This window comes from Musca autumnalis, unplaced genomic scaffold, assembly GCF_047663935.1.
Source record: "Musca autumnalis isolate F117 unplaced genomic scaffold, ASM4766393v1 scaffold_1, whole genome shotgun sequence".
NCBI lineage: Eukaryota > Metazoa > Arthropoda > Insecta > Diptera > Muscidae > Musca > Musca autumnalis.
The window spans coordinates 106,282,985-106,297,958 of NW_027411644.1; the positions used below are offsets into that span (position 1 = coordinate 106,282,985).

Here is a 14,974-nt window from a genome sequence, read left to right on the forward strand (position 1 = left end):
TTGAGCCATCGGTGTAGAAGGCCAATCTATCCGAAAAGGGTTCACCATGCTTCCATTCACCTCTCTCTGGTAGGTAGATTTCCGCCGTATTGAAGTCTAACACTGGTGCAATATAGTCGCTAACATTGGAACCGACCTGCTGACCGGTCGCTTCTAAGATGCTTGCGTGTTCTACTTGTGAAGATCGCCATTCCTGAATCTCATTTAGTATTATAGCACTCCGGGAGACCTGCAATTGAATCACCACCTCCAGAGGCTGAAGATTTAGCATCGCGTTAACGGCCGCTTGTGGTGTACTTCTTACAGCAGAGAAGCCATCCGCTGCACACTTCCCACCTTAGTTAGGTATGTCGTATTTTCGAGCGCTTTCCACCAGACCAGGCATCCATATGTTAAGATGGGACAAACCACGGTAGCATAAGCCAGTATATAATATGTGGTTTGAGTCCCCAGCTTTTGCCGATTGAGTTCTTGCAGGAGTACAAAGCAATTAAACCTTTCTTAGCTCGTTCCTCAGTTTTTCTTTTCCATCGCAAATGTTGGTCCAGAATAATTCCTACGTACTTCGCCTCCAGAGAGAGAGAGTCAATTGCACTCCGTCATAACAGGTAGGGGGAAAATGGCCAAGTTACGTTTTTGCCGGATTTTACGCCTAGGCCGTTACGATGCGCCCACTTTGAGAACTTGACTAAGGCCACTTGCATTAATTCAGACAGAGTGGATGGAAACTTCCCACTTATGAGAATGACAACGTCATCATCGTAGGCGACAATTTTCGTCCTGATCGTATCAAATTCTCTGATAATCTCGTTTATCACCAGAAGCCATAACAGTGGTGACAACACGCCTCCCTGGGGTGTACCTCTATTACCAGACCTTCTAATGGAGCTCCCTCCTAATTGTGAATTTATGATCCTGCTCTCCAGCATCCTGTCAATCCAATGAATGAGGATGGAGGAGACACCCAGATTTGATAGCGCGTAGTGGATAGATTCTAGCTTAACGTTATTAAACGCTCCCTCTATATCTAAGAACGCACCTAGCGTGAAGTTTGAGTCGTACATATTCTTTTCGATGTGGCCCTCCACTTCATGCAGTGCGGTCTCGATAGATTTTCCTCTAATGCATTGATGACCAAAAAACACTAATTTGCAGATTATACATTGCGCATGTATGAAGATGAAAAATCCGAACACTAACAAACCAACGTTCTTCTCATCGACTGATTTGCAAAATGTAAACAACACGCCAACCTAACGAAGCCACACGAAGATGTTTACTCTATACGTGTGAGTACGATCGCTTTGCCTATGCCCGCGGACATAGAAAATTTGTTGTTGCTGTACATTAGAGTCTAACGTATGCATGCTGTGCTTTACTTATTAGATTTGGTATAAAATTGGATCTCAATTCCAGATCCCATAGTCCTTCCAAGACTTTCAACAGAAATGAAGAAAGACTAATTGGTCTGTAATCTTTGGGTAGAGAGTGGCTAGGTTTCCCAGCCTTGGGGATGTAGATCACCCTTACCTCCTTCCACGTACTCGGTATGTGCGAAAGCAACAAGCATGACCTGTATATCTCCATAAGGTGTGGAATCAATGTTGTGGACGCATACTGCAGCATCGCCGGGTTGATCCCATTAGGGCCAGGAGACTTGTAGGGCTGGAATGTGCTAATCGCCCACAGAATTTTAGAGTCACTTATTAACCTATTGACAAGTCCCACCTCTCCATCTGTACGGATCCGACGTCCACACCACGCTTCCGTGGTATTGTCAAAAATCTTGCAGCCGGGGAAGTGGGTGCCAGTAGGTCCAGGGTCTCAAAGCCAGAGTTAGTCCAAGATTCAACCCCACGCTTAATGCTCCCTATGGTTTTTGGATCCTTCAAGATCATCTTGCGGAATCTGGATGCAGAGTTCACTCCTTGCATCGACTCACTGAATTTTATCCAGGAGTTCCTTTTAGCTTTCTTGACTTCGCTATTGTACCTGTTAAAACACACCCTGTACGAGTCCCAATCCGCACTAAGCTTAGTCCTGTTTGCTCTATTATATGCCCGCCTGCTGATTTTTCGAAGATTGGCGAGTTCTTTATTCCTCCGCCGCATTACCAACTGCCTCAGTTGAGTGGACTTTGACAGATTCTGGGAGTTGAGGCTGTCGTCAGCTTTTTGAAGTACAACCAATCAGTTCTTCTCGGATTCCTATGAGGTCTTTGCCGTTCACCGCTAAAATAGACTGGAAAAAGTATCGTTTTATGGTCAGAGAAAGACCAATCCTCCGATACCCGCCAGCCCCTAATAGACGATTCTTCAATATTAGTTACCGTTATGTCTATGACCTCTTCTCTAACCCTATTATAGAATGTAGCCGTATTGTCCATATTGCATATTCTGAGATTATTACATAAAATAAAATCGAAAAGTGACTCACCCCTTGGATTGTTATTACTGTTCCTCCAGTGAAAATGATGAGCATTGGCATCGCAGCCCAATATTAGGTCACACGCGCTCACGAGTTCCGTTACCAGGTTCGTACTCCTTTGTTGGGTGGTTCGGGGTCTTCAAAAGGTAGGTAGACCGCAGCCAGGAGAAGTGCTTTCCGCGAGCTCGACTCCAGTCTGACAGTCGTCATATCTCCATCGCTATAATTTAAAATATGGATTAAATTTAGGCTCTTTTTGGCAACAATGCATGTTCTAACCTTCACTCCACTTGTGGAGGCAAAAATTTCGTAATTTCCATTGCTTAGTCCAGCAACTCTATTTTGATACAAAAAGGGTTCCTCGACCAAGGCAATGTCAACATCGAATCTAGAAAGGGAGAGTGAGAGTTCAGCCGCAGCGGCCCTAAAGTGGTGCACATTAATCTGGACTACTCGGACCCCCGACTGCTTAGCTCCGTGCGCCATCACTTTGGGATACGGAAGCGCGCCCATCCCATCCCGAGGTTCAGCACTCCCTTACAGGTCCGAATATATTCAACGCTCTTTTTGAACACAGAGAACTTGACCACAAAACCAGACCCGTCCTTGAAAGTACTAACTACCCGCCAGTCATCCGTTAGGAGTCCGTGGTTCTGTTTTGCCAGTAGTTTCAGTACCTCGTCAGCCTCCATTACTGGAGGCGGTACCCGACCCCGTCGGAGCTACTAGGCACAGTTTTGACTTGGTCGGTGTCGTCTTCTTCTTTGGCTTTGCAGGTCCCACCACCCCAACAGCATTTTGTTGTTGAGGGATTAGTGAGTCCTTCGTGGCCAGTGTACCAGGGGGCTCCGACTCGCCCTTCGTCTATATCCTTAATGAAGAGGAAGCTCGACTTACTTGAGATCCTGGGTTTGATATTAATGGTTTCCTCACCGACTTGCCAACTTCATCTTCCGATTTGTTGTCCGCCGGGTTGGAGAGAGGGATGCGGTCGATTGGCAGAATTTTCTTGGGTATATGGGAATACATGGCATAAAATTTTTCTCATAAACCCAAGTTTCAGACTAATCTCCCTAAAATCCTTCTCTGTCACCTTGTTAGGGTCACTATTAACGAATCTATATAAATAGTTATATGATCGCCGGTAGAACCTTTTGTGGTTTTTCTCCTTGATGCTAGCCTCCCTTGAGGGCGAGGTAGGAGAGTTCTGCTCGCCTTCCACAATCACAATCACATGCGCAATTGCATTTTGTCTGGAGAGGGTAGGGTTCTTATCGGCAGGTGCGATGTCGGTTCTGGGGATGAATGGGACTCCTGTGACACAGCGGTCCCTGCGTCGGCCGGTGACAACACTTGCCTGTCGGAGGGAGTGTGGATCACTGTGTTTTTTACCTCCTCGTCCGACATGGGCGTGTTGTCCCAGTATCCATCTGGGTCGCTGTCATCACTGAGGCCAATTGTGTCACTTCTTTCCTCCAGAAGGTTCATTAGATCAGTTTTAAGCTCCTCACTATACCGTCTGAGTCTTAGGTTCAGTCTGTCAAGTGTTAAGACGTCCCCTCCCTGAATACTGGCGTTAGATTCGTGTTTCCGTTCATTGTCCGTGTTCATAGCCTGGTCCTTCAACAGTTCCTGGGGAATAGAGTTTTTGTTTGTTTTGTTGTAATAATGAATCCATGAGATATAGACCCAGCAAAATGTTCGATGACAGATCATGAGTTGAATCATAGGTGCAAGTGACTTGTCATAGGTGCAAATTTAGGTGAATCACCGATGAAATTTACAAGGGAGTGACACCTGATTTCACCTGTTCATTGTCATGGCATTTTGCACCAGTTCATTGTCATGACATTTTGCACCAGTTCATTGTCACGGCATTTTGCACCAGTTCATTGTCACGGCATTTTGCACCAGTTCATTGTCATGACATTTTGCACCAGTTCATTGTCATAGCATCTTGCACCGGTTCATTGTCATGGCTTCTTGCACCAGTTCATTGTCATGGCTTCTTGCACCAGTTCATCGGTATGGCTTCTTGCACCAGTTCATTGTCATGGCTTCTTGCACCAGTTCATCGTCATGGCTTCTTGCACCAATGCTTTGGATCCGGATTTTTGCCAATCAGAAATAAAATTCGCAATACAATAATGTAATTTGTTGAATTAATAAGAATACAATGCGCAGATGATTTGTATCGCCAGATGTTATTTTTCTTTATTTTGTATGTAATTTTCAAAATTATATATTATATTAATCTGCAATATCATATTTATCTCTTCCGATGGCTGCAAGATACTTCTTTCAACTTGGGGGTTCCGTTTTTCCAATATTCGATAAATTATGTGTCAATCTCTGAACCAAGCTCATCGTTTGGGAAATCTAGTATAAATTTGAATTCTGTTATTTTATTTCAAAAGAAAAAGCTTATCCTGTAATAGTTACCACGTTATGGTCTCTTTTATACTTATTTTACCGATCTCCTACTTTGCTTCTCTCACTTTGCATGCCATGCTTGTGATATCGTGATCTTTCCATTGGAGTTTTGTTCCCTCGGGTCGCATAACGTCAAATGGCTCGTATTCATATGTCGGTGGCATCTTTATCCATCCTGTTAACATGGCCCAACCAACCCAATAATTGCAGCTCGATATGTTTTACTATATCGGTGTTGGTCGGCTGGGGAAGCTCGTGGTTTATAGACCGGGTCTTTTTCATACTTCTTTTTAATATCCACAAAACGAAACAGGTTTCCAAACACAAAATATATTTTTCTTTTGTTTTATATCAATTTACATTGTATTTTTAATTAAAATATATAAATTTTGCCACTATCGACCACTTTCATCTGACTTTTATTTTCATTTTAACAATTACTTTTGCAAGTACATAATTATTCGGGTATATGAGTATTTGATAATTTATTGTGCGGTTACTTATCAATTTATTTGAACTCATGATAATATTGTGACAAAGATCGGATCTTTCACGACTTCAATTGCACTCATGAAAATTCGATGAAAAAAATCGGATCTTTCATGACTTCGATTGCACTCATGAAAATTCGATGAAAAAGATCGGACCTTTCACGACTTCAATTGCACTCATGAAAATTCGATGAAAAAGATGGGATCTTTCACGAAATCATGATTTCACATGGAATCACTTCCATTTAATTTTGCTGGGGAATTAATGGGGGAAGAAAAGTCGATCATGGCATAGCCCTCCTTACCATTACAAGGACTAGACAGCTTCGTTGAGGCGTCCAGGTATCAACAAGGCTCGGTTATACTACAGTCGGTACCTTACTGCAAACCTTTAGAAACGTCGATTGGCACGAGTTCGCCTGACACCCCGGCATTAGGGGATCTCAAATTAGCAGGAGATCTCTGCTGGACAAACTTTGGTTCGCTCACAGCTTTTCTCATTCAAAGACAACGTGTTTGTAACGTTGGATGTGTTTTCGGCTTCACCTATTCCAGTGTGTGGAGTTTACACCTTTTTCAATTTGAATTATTCCATTTGTCCCGGTCCACAATAGCGTGAATTTCATTAAAAAATTTCATGAAATTAGGTGTTCTTACATCGAATTCCCCACTACAGCAATTTTATGATTTTACTCTACCATGGAGGTCGATCTAGAGACGCATAATTTCATGAAATTTTTTCAATGAAATCACTCTAGTGTGGACCGGGACTTTATAATTCGAAAGGTTTTATTTGTAAATCGAAAAACCAAACACAAAACCAAGGCAACCAAAAATTTTGTAATTTTCTGTTTCAAATGGCATAATTCGAATTTCAAATGAAAAAAATCAAATTACAAATGGAAAAATTCGAATTACAAATGGAATTTTTCAAATTACAAATAAAAAGTTCAAATTACAAATGGAGAAATTCGAATTATATGTGAAAAAGTTGTAGTTGTAATTCGAATCATTTGAATTGTAATTCGACAGGGGTCGATCCTGCTCTTGACGTGAGAATTTCACTGACAGGAAGTTCCTTCTTAACTATCAGCTCAATTATGAACGGCCTCTCACCGTGAGTTTTCTCTTTCTCGCCTCCTCCCCTATTATAAACATCATATCGCCGTGAGTGATGTTATGTTCTCACTGTTCCCTTATTATAAACAACAAGAGGGTGAGCAAAACTCACGTTCGTGAAAAAATTAGCTATTACAAATGTAAAAAAAGTGAGAAAAAGAGGCAAATTTCTGCTAAAATTTCTCACTACCGAAATCAAAGTGAGTTGAACAAAAAAATTTAAGTGTGAACATTTATTTTAAAAAATACGAATATTTTGTATCTGTAATGATAATTAATTGTATTTTATGTTGAAAGTAACAAAAAATAATAAGAGATTTTTTATGTTGTGAGGTTATTGTTGACCTTTGGACGCTATTTTCTTTGGTTTTAATTTGGCTTGAGGTCAACTTAAAAATTTAAAAACAAATGGGCGTTTTTGTTTTTATTCTTATAAAAAGAAAGAAATATCATTATTATAAATTTCTACCATAATGTTTATAGTTGCATAAAACGAATGTTCTTGTTTTTTAAAGCTTAGGACATTGACCGCTAACATTTTTTCAGAGTTCTTTACGAATTCGGTCTGAATCTCTGAATTCTTTCAGAATTTGGTACAAAATTGGGTCTACCTTCAGTTCCAAGAATGGCATGTAACTATCCACCGGAGTTATATGACTAGGTTTGGCATCGCACCATTAAAAGACGCAGAGTGCTGTGCATGGTGCTATCAATATTTGCCTAAGAATTTAGACGACTGCAATATCCCAAGTATAGTTGAGCAAAAACTACTCTGGTTTGTTATGGACTTTATTCGCACTATATTTGTTTACATTAGAACCTGCGACTATGTGAAAGCTATTCAAAACTACTTGAAATGCTTGTTGAGCAATTGTTATTCCTAGAGAGAGTAATGTACACGATTTGGATCTTTTGGGGTCGCAGTCTTGGAAAGAATGGGAGATGGTGCTAAACACAACTTCCACTTCATTTCCTTGGTATTCCTCAGAATTTGCCATTTCTGTTATCACCCAAAATGCAACATTAAACATTTACTTATTGTAGCCATTTAATGACGTTTTTAAACGACATTTGTTCACTTTTTTACGATTTTCCAATAAATTTCACGAATTCTTCAGTGTAAATAAACAATTTTCACATATCTGCCAAAACAAAAGAACAGCTGTTACAGATGTTGTTTTAATGTTGTATTTTCTTTTACCATTATCCATGTACTTTTACAGTGGATTGTTAATAACTGACATTTTTCTTGCTAGAAATGTTTATTAATTTGAAAATTTATTTATTTTTTATACAAAAAATAAGAATTAATTAATCTCAAAGTTATTTGTGCAAAAAAGACGGTATGGCAACACAAATTATTATTTCAAGGGTTCACAAGTCGCGCCATTATTTTCCATTTTCCGACTTGTCAACCCTTGTTCACTTTTTGTGCTCCTCCCTGCTCAATCATAATAGCTCGAGCAGGTGAAAGTGAACTGCAACTCACTTGTGAGTAGCTCCCTACGTGAAGATTCATAATCGCTATGTATGTGAATATAGTTCCCATCGCTGATAGTTTCGGTTTCAAAATGTAAAAAAAAATGTAATTTTTGTGAGTAAAATAAACAAAATAATCAGGTCAATCAGGAATATTTCCCTCGCAATTTTTCCGCACGGAAAATAATTTTTATACCCTCAGCCTTTAGGCTAAAGAGGGTATTTACACTTTGATACGACCAAAAATGTGCCTCATCGAAATAATGGTTTTAGACCCCAAGTATGTTTGTACGATATCCGTTTCAGACAATTTTGAGTAGATCTAGCAATGTCCGTCCGTCTGTCTGTCTGTCTGTCTGGCAGGCTGGTGCGCACGATAACTCTCGAACGGATTAATCGATTTGGTTCAAATTTTGGGTATCGAAATATTTTGTCCAGATTCGATTTAAGTTCGAAGATGGGCCATATAGGTCCACTTCTTCAGGTACCTCCCCCACAAAAGTTCGAAAATGTTCGGAAAATTTGTGCGCACGATAACTCTCGAAGGGAATAACCGATTCGGTCCATACTTTGCACGTCGTGTAATTTCTACCAAACTTAGATGAGGTTCCAATATGGACTCAATCGGTCTACTCCTTCGGGTACCTCCCACACAAAATTTCGGAAAAGTTCAGTTTAGGACCTGGTCTCGAATCGCTCTGATTTTTGTTTACGCAAGTTGTGTTCGCTGTCCTCTATACGACGCTGTAAGTTTCATTAGGGGCAAGTCCATACTTCCTGAGAAAATAGCCTGAAAGTCACAAAAACCCTATGACACCGTGTGTAGTGGTTGGAACGCAAGATAACTCTCGAACGGATCTGCCGATTCGGTCCAAAATTTGGCTTTCATAATATTTTGTCCAAACTTAGTTCAAGTTCAAAGATGGATTATATCGGTCCACTCCTTCCGGTACCTCACCCACAAAAGTTCGAAAATGTTCGGAAAATTTGTGCGTACGATAACTCTTGAAGGGAGCAACCGATTTGGTCCATACTTTGCACATTATGAAATTTCTACCAGAATTATATAAGGTTCCAATATGGACTCAATCGGTAAACTCCTTCGAGTACCTCCCACACAAAATTTCGGAAAAGTTCAGTTTAGGACCTGCTCTCGAATCGCCTTGGTTTTTGTTGTAACATCTTGTATTCACTGTCCCCTATACGAAGGTACAAGCTTCCTCAGGGGCAAGTCCATACTTCCTGAGAAAATAGCCTGAAAGGTACAAAAAAGCCCTATGACACCGTGTGTAGTGGTTGGAGCGCAAGATAACTCTTGACCGAGTCTGCCGATTCAGTCCAAAATGTGACCTTCGTAATATTTTGTGCAAACTTAGTTTAAGTTTGAAAATAAGCCCTACCGGTCCACTCCTTCAGGTACCTCCCCACAAAAGTTCAAAAATGATCGGAAAAATTTTTCGCACTATAACCTTTGATGGGAGTGACCGATTTGATCCATACTTTACACATTCTCATAATATCTACCAGATATAGATCAGGTTCGAATATGGACTATATTTGTCCAATCCATCCCGTACCTCCCACACAAAATTTTGGATAAGTTCACATTAAGACCTGCTATTGAATCACTTTGATTTTTGTTGAAGCAACTTACATTCGCTGCCTTAATTGCGATGGTAAAAGTTGTTTCAGGGGCAAGTCCATACTTCTTGAGAAAACAGCCCGAAGGGTGTAAAAACCCCCTATGGCACCCCCATGATCTATGTCGGTCCATTCCTTTAAGTACCTTTTCCGCAAAATTTTTGAACTTTAATCCTAATCAACATTTTCGTCGGTTCATACAACCAAAATTTTGAAACCCCCTAAAAAGTGTTTCAATTTGCACAGGCTGAGGGTATATCTCTGTCGGCAAAGCCGACTGATACTTTTTTACTTGTTTAAAGTGAAATTCTTTTAAAATCAACGTTGAAAACTACTAGAGTCACTTAATTATGGAATATTCTCGCCGAATCGGCGAAAATATTAACTTTTTAGACATAAATATGGAAATAAAAAATTGTGAAATTGGGGAAAGAGAACAAATTCCGCATGGAATTTTTATTCATGATTGCCCTGATTTACTTTAGGGGAACCGCTTCCAATCAGTTTTTGGTCTATGAGGACATGGAGATCTCAAGGATGCTGAGTTTTTTTCACCACCTGACCCAGCAACCTTATTTTTATAAATATATGACTGTTGGCTAAGAAAATGTCTAATTGGAAGTTCCTGAGGCCCGGAAGATTTTCTACCATTTTTATTCTGTTTTGGTAAGCATATCAATTTTTAGTTTATGTATTCATTTTTTCTGCAAATTTAAAAAATATACATTTTTGTATATATTAGTCAAAAATTAATTAAAAATTAATAACCTATGAAAAAATATTGTAATATATAATACTAATAAAATAATTAGTTACAAAAAAACAATTTTTTAATGTAATGTAAATACATACAAATTATATCAAATATTTTTTCCGGCATAAGGAAGAAAAAGGAATGTTAAAAATTAATAATTGTGCCTCAGGCTTTATTGTAAAACAAAAAATAAACAATTTTACAATAACATAAATAAAAACATTACAAAACAAATAATACAATTATTCTTATATAAATATTTACTATACATATAAATATATTCTTATATATTTATATTTCATAGGAAAATCCATACATACACGACGGCATATTGCAGACAAAAAAAAATAAATATATTCATATTAATAACTATTATAGTAGGTCTTTACATAAGAAAACATTTTTTTTATGTATAACATATACAAATACATACAAATTTTAAATAATTAGTTTAGCTTTTTCTTAAAAATACCTATGTAATATTGAATTGTCATTAACGAACTTTTAAAGGGACCCCTACCAACTATTTGTTCTTGTTTAATTCATTTGAGAAATGATTCCAATTAAATTTTAGTACTTTATGACAAATAAAACAACAACAAAATTATTAAAAAAAAACGATAATAAACAAAAACTCAATTGTGAAAGACAGGTAAGTAAACAAGTAGAAACGGAGTTAAATTTGGATAGCATATCTTGACTAAAATGCTCTGTTTCAGAACCTGCAAGAATCTACTAATTTTTACTTACTTACTTAGCTGGCCCATTACAGAACATTTGTTCCATAGACCGAACTAAGAAAAGATCTCCAATTCTCTCTATTTGTTGCTTCGCACTCTGGAATACCGCGCCTTGTCATCTCATCATCCACTTGTTTGCGCCATCTATTCCTTGGCCTGCCAATTCTGCGTGCACCGCCATGTGGCTCGAATTTATACGCCTTTTTAGTGGGTTCATCATCGCTCATTCTTATTATATGGCCTAGCCAACGCAATCGCTGCATCTCGATACGTTTAACTATATTGATGTCCTTGTATAGCAGATACAGCGGTTCATACGACGTCGATATTCACCGTCAACGCAGATCGGTCCGTAGATCTTTCGAAGAATTTTTCTCTCAAACACGCCAAGCACTGCCTTACCTGCTTGCGCAAGTACCCAGGCTTCGGAACCATACATTAGCACGGGTAGTATCAGCGTTTTGTATAGTGTTATTTTTGTTTGACGAGATGTGGCTTTGTTTTTAAAGTGCTTACTTAAGCCATAGTAGCATCTGTTGGCCAATACAATTCTTCTTTTTATTTCACAACTGATGTCGTTTGTTGTGTTTACGGCGGTGCCGAGGTATACAAAGTCTTTTACTACCTCAAAATTATAGGAACCAACTTCAACAGTTGGTCCGATCCCAACGGACGCATTGCGCGTCGACACCATCAGCTTGGTCTTCTCGCCGTTTACCGCCAGACCCACTTTAGCAGATTCTTCTTCGACCTTCATAAAGGTATCGGTTACTTCTTTTACTGATCGTCCCATGATGTCTATATCATCAGCATAAGCAAGTAACATGTGGCTATTGGTGTAGATTGTGCCACTTCTTTTGACGTTTGCCTCTCGTATAACCTTTTCAGGATGCTCAGGTTCCAATCGTCGGGTATGGCTCTTCCTGCCAGATGGAGCTAACTAGCTGATGCATACACCTTATCAGAGTGTTGCCTCCGGTTTTAAACAGCTCGGCTGGTAGGCCATCAGCTCCTGCTGCCTTATTATTCTTCAGCCGGTTTATTGCTGTCTTTACCTCATCTTGGCCGGGTGGTATACATTCAATACCGTCTTCTTGGATTGGATCTGTGGTATCTTCGTCGACTCCGCTACTATTGGATACCAACAGTTTAGAAAAATTATCTTTCCATATCCTTAGCACACTATCTGTATCAGTTACCAGATTACCTTGCTGGTCTCTACAGGAGGATGTGCCAGTTCCAAAGCCATCAGTTTGATGTTTCACTCTTTGGTAGAGTTTTCGGACTTCATTCTGTCTCGTGTACATCTCGATTTGTTCACACTCCCGCTTTTCCATCTCTCTCTTTTTCCTGCGGAAAAGACGTTTCTCCTCTCTCCTTTTCTCCCGACACCTCTCTCGTGCGCTACGCGTTGCTACTGATTGTAAAGTAGCCCTATATGCCGCATTTTTCTCTTCGGTAGCAGCACGACACTCCTGGTCATACCATGGATTCCTTGGTGAAGGTCTCTGGTATCCAAGTACTGATTTTGCGGCTGTTTGCATGGAGTGGGCAATGTTTTGCCATTGTCCTGATTTGTTATCGGGACGAGGAGTGCTTTGATTAAGCAGTTGGGCCAGTTGAGTGGTGCTGTGGCTATCTGTTGTGATTGCAGCTTACCGATGTCAAACTTCCGTGTTGTGTCTGTTCGCACTTTGTTTGCTACGTTTAATCTGGTACGTACCTTTGCCGCAACAAGGTAGTGGTCCGAGTCTATGTTTGCACCTCGGAACGATCGTACATCCAACACACTTGATGCATGTCTTCCATCTATCACAACGTGATCAATTTGATTTCTTGTTCTTTGATCTGGCGACAACCAGGTGCCCTTATGAATATCGAGATGCTTAAATCTGGTACTGCTAACTACCATGTTTCTTGCAGCTGCAAAGTCTATCAGCCTCATACCATTGTCAGATGTTTCACTGTGGAGACTGAATTTCCCGACTGTTGGGCCAAAGATATTCTCCTTTCCAATTTTGGCATTAAAATCGCCTAGTATAATTTTAATGTCATGGGCAGGGCAACGGTCATAAGTTTCTTCTAAGCGCTCGTAAAAAATATCTTTGGCCTGTTCGTCCTTGTCTTCAGTGGGAGCATGAGCGCAAATAAAGCTGATGTTGAAGAATTTTGCCTTTAATCGAATTGCAGCGAGTCTTTCATTCACTGGGGTGAAGCTGGAGACCAGATGTTTTAACCTCCGACCAACTACAAATCCGCAACCAAACTCATGCTTTGTATCATGGCAGCTATAATACAGTGCGTCACCTTTAGGTGTTGTTGTGACGCCTTTCCCATTCCATCGTATTTCCTGTATGACAGTAATGTCGGCCTTGTACTTTTCAAATACATCTGCCAATGCGTAAACTGCACCTTCTCTATAAAGAGTGCGAACATTCCAGGTGCAGATTCGCAGATCATGGTCCTTAAAACGTTTGCGGGGGTCGTCAACTTTTGAGGGATTTGTTTTTCTTTTCTTTCGTTTTTTCATAGTAGGCTGTTTTTCTAGGGGAGGGTTACTAACCCGACGCCCAAACCGAAGTTTTTAACGTTCTTATGGGTGAACGCGCGGCACATGTTAGCTCACTACCTTTAACGGGTGTTAAAGGCAGTTCCCCAGGTGACACCACGGGGAGGTCAGTGTCCACTTGAGATGAAAGAGGGACCAAGATAAATCCTGGGCTTTGCCATGTTAAAACCGGTCAGGACCGTTGCTTGGTATCTTCCATCCCCTACGTCACGTAATTTAAAAACTATTCTTCATATTATATCAATAACTTCTAATTTCAGTGCGAATTGATTTGTCCGCGGCATTCCATCATGCGTTAACGCAGCTTCGGTGAATTGGGGAAAATTTAAAATTTGGCAACATTATTATGAAAAACATCAATGATAAATCGACGCCTCCAAACAATAGTATGCTAAGTCGACTTAGCATGTTTTCAAGTTCTTTACATTTTTATATTTAACGTCCTTTAACTTAAATTCTGTCAAATTTTGGTAATGATCGGACAATCCGAACAGAAGTTATAAACAAATATTTACTTAGCATAGTACTGAAGGTCAAAGAAATTTCCAAACTTTTAGAGCTTGTCCTGCAAAACTCGCTTTTCAGAATTAGCAAACTATTATTTGGAGGTGTCGAACGTCCTTTAACTTAAATTCTGTCTAATTTTGGTAATGATCGGTCAATCCGAACAGAAGTTATAAACAAATATTGACTTAGCATAGTACTGAAGTTCAAAAAATTTTCCAAACTTTGAGAGCTTCTCCTGCAAAACTCACTTTTTAGACTTAGCATACTATTATTTGGAGGTGTCGAAATGTAGAGACTGTTTAATTTAGGTAGTTAGAGGGCTAATGAAATCATTTAAAGAAAAACCTATTTATAGAGCTGAAAATCGGGATAGAAACGCCCAAAATAATATCTTATGGCGCAGAAATGCGCGGGCTCATGGAACATATCCAAGATAAAGCTAATCTTTGGACAACGATATCTGCAGTTATGGTTGCAAAATGGATGTAAAAGTCAGGTTATACTGTAATCATAAACATTATGCCTGTTCAATAACTTTGCAAGTAAAAAGTTTTTGCAAGTTCTTGCAACTACTTGCAAGACTTCTCAATTCTCTTTTACTGAACAAGTTTGTTATCGAACAGCATTTTGTAAAAGTTTGTGCAAATTTGTACAAACTTTTGGGTTATCGTACAGACCTATTAACTTGCGAAATGCAAAATTTTATGTTGGTACTATTTATAATAGTCCTGTGGTAAATCCCAAAATACCAAAATCGTGAACTTTGTTTTCTGACGAGAATAAAGTCTATACTTAACGTTGTCCCCAACACAGG

At 39.5% G+C, this 14,974-nt stretch overlaps 1 protein-coding gene and 1 long non-coding RNA gene across 2 annotated transcripts in view; both read right to left on the reverse strand.

Moving 5' to 3' along the window:
- DCAF12 (DDB1 and CUL4 associated factor 12-like protein) overlaps window positions 1–14,974 on the reverse strand; it is a 398,057-nt gene that overhangs the window by 328,423 nt on the left and 54,660 nt on the right. The gene's annotated exons all lie outside the window — the stretch shown is intronic.
- Window positions 4,613–7,610, reverse strand: LOC141390728 (uncharacterized). The gene is made up of 2 exons (XR_012409462.1): window positions 4,870–7,610; window positions 4,613–4,806 (listed from the first exon to the last, which is right to left on the reverse strand). It is a non-coding gene; the product is annotated as an uncharacterized lncRNA (long non-coding RNA).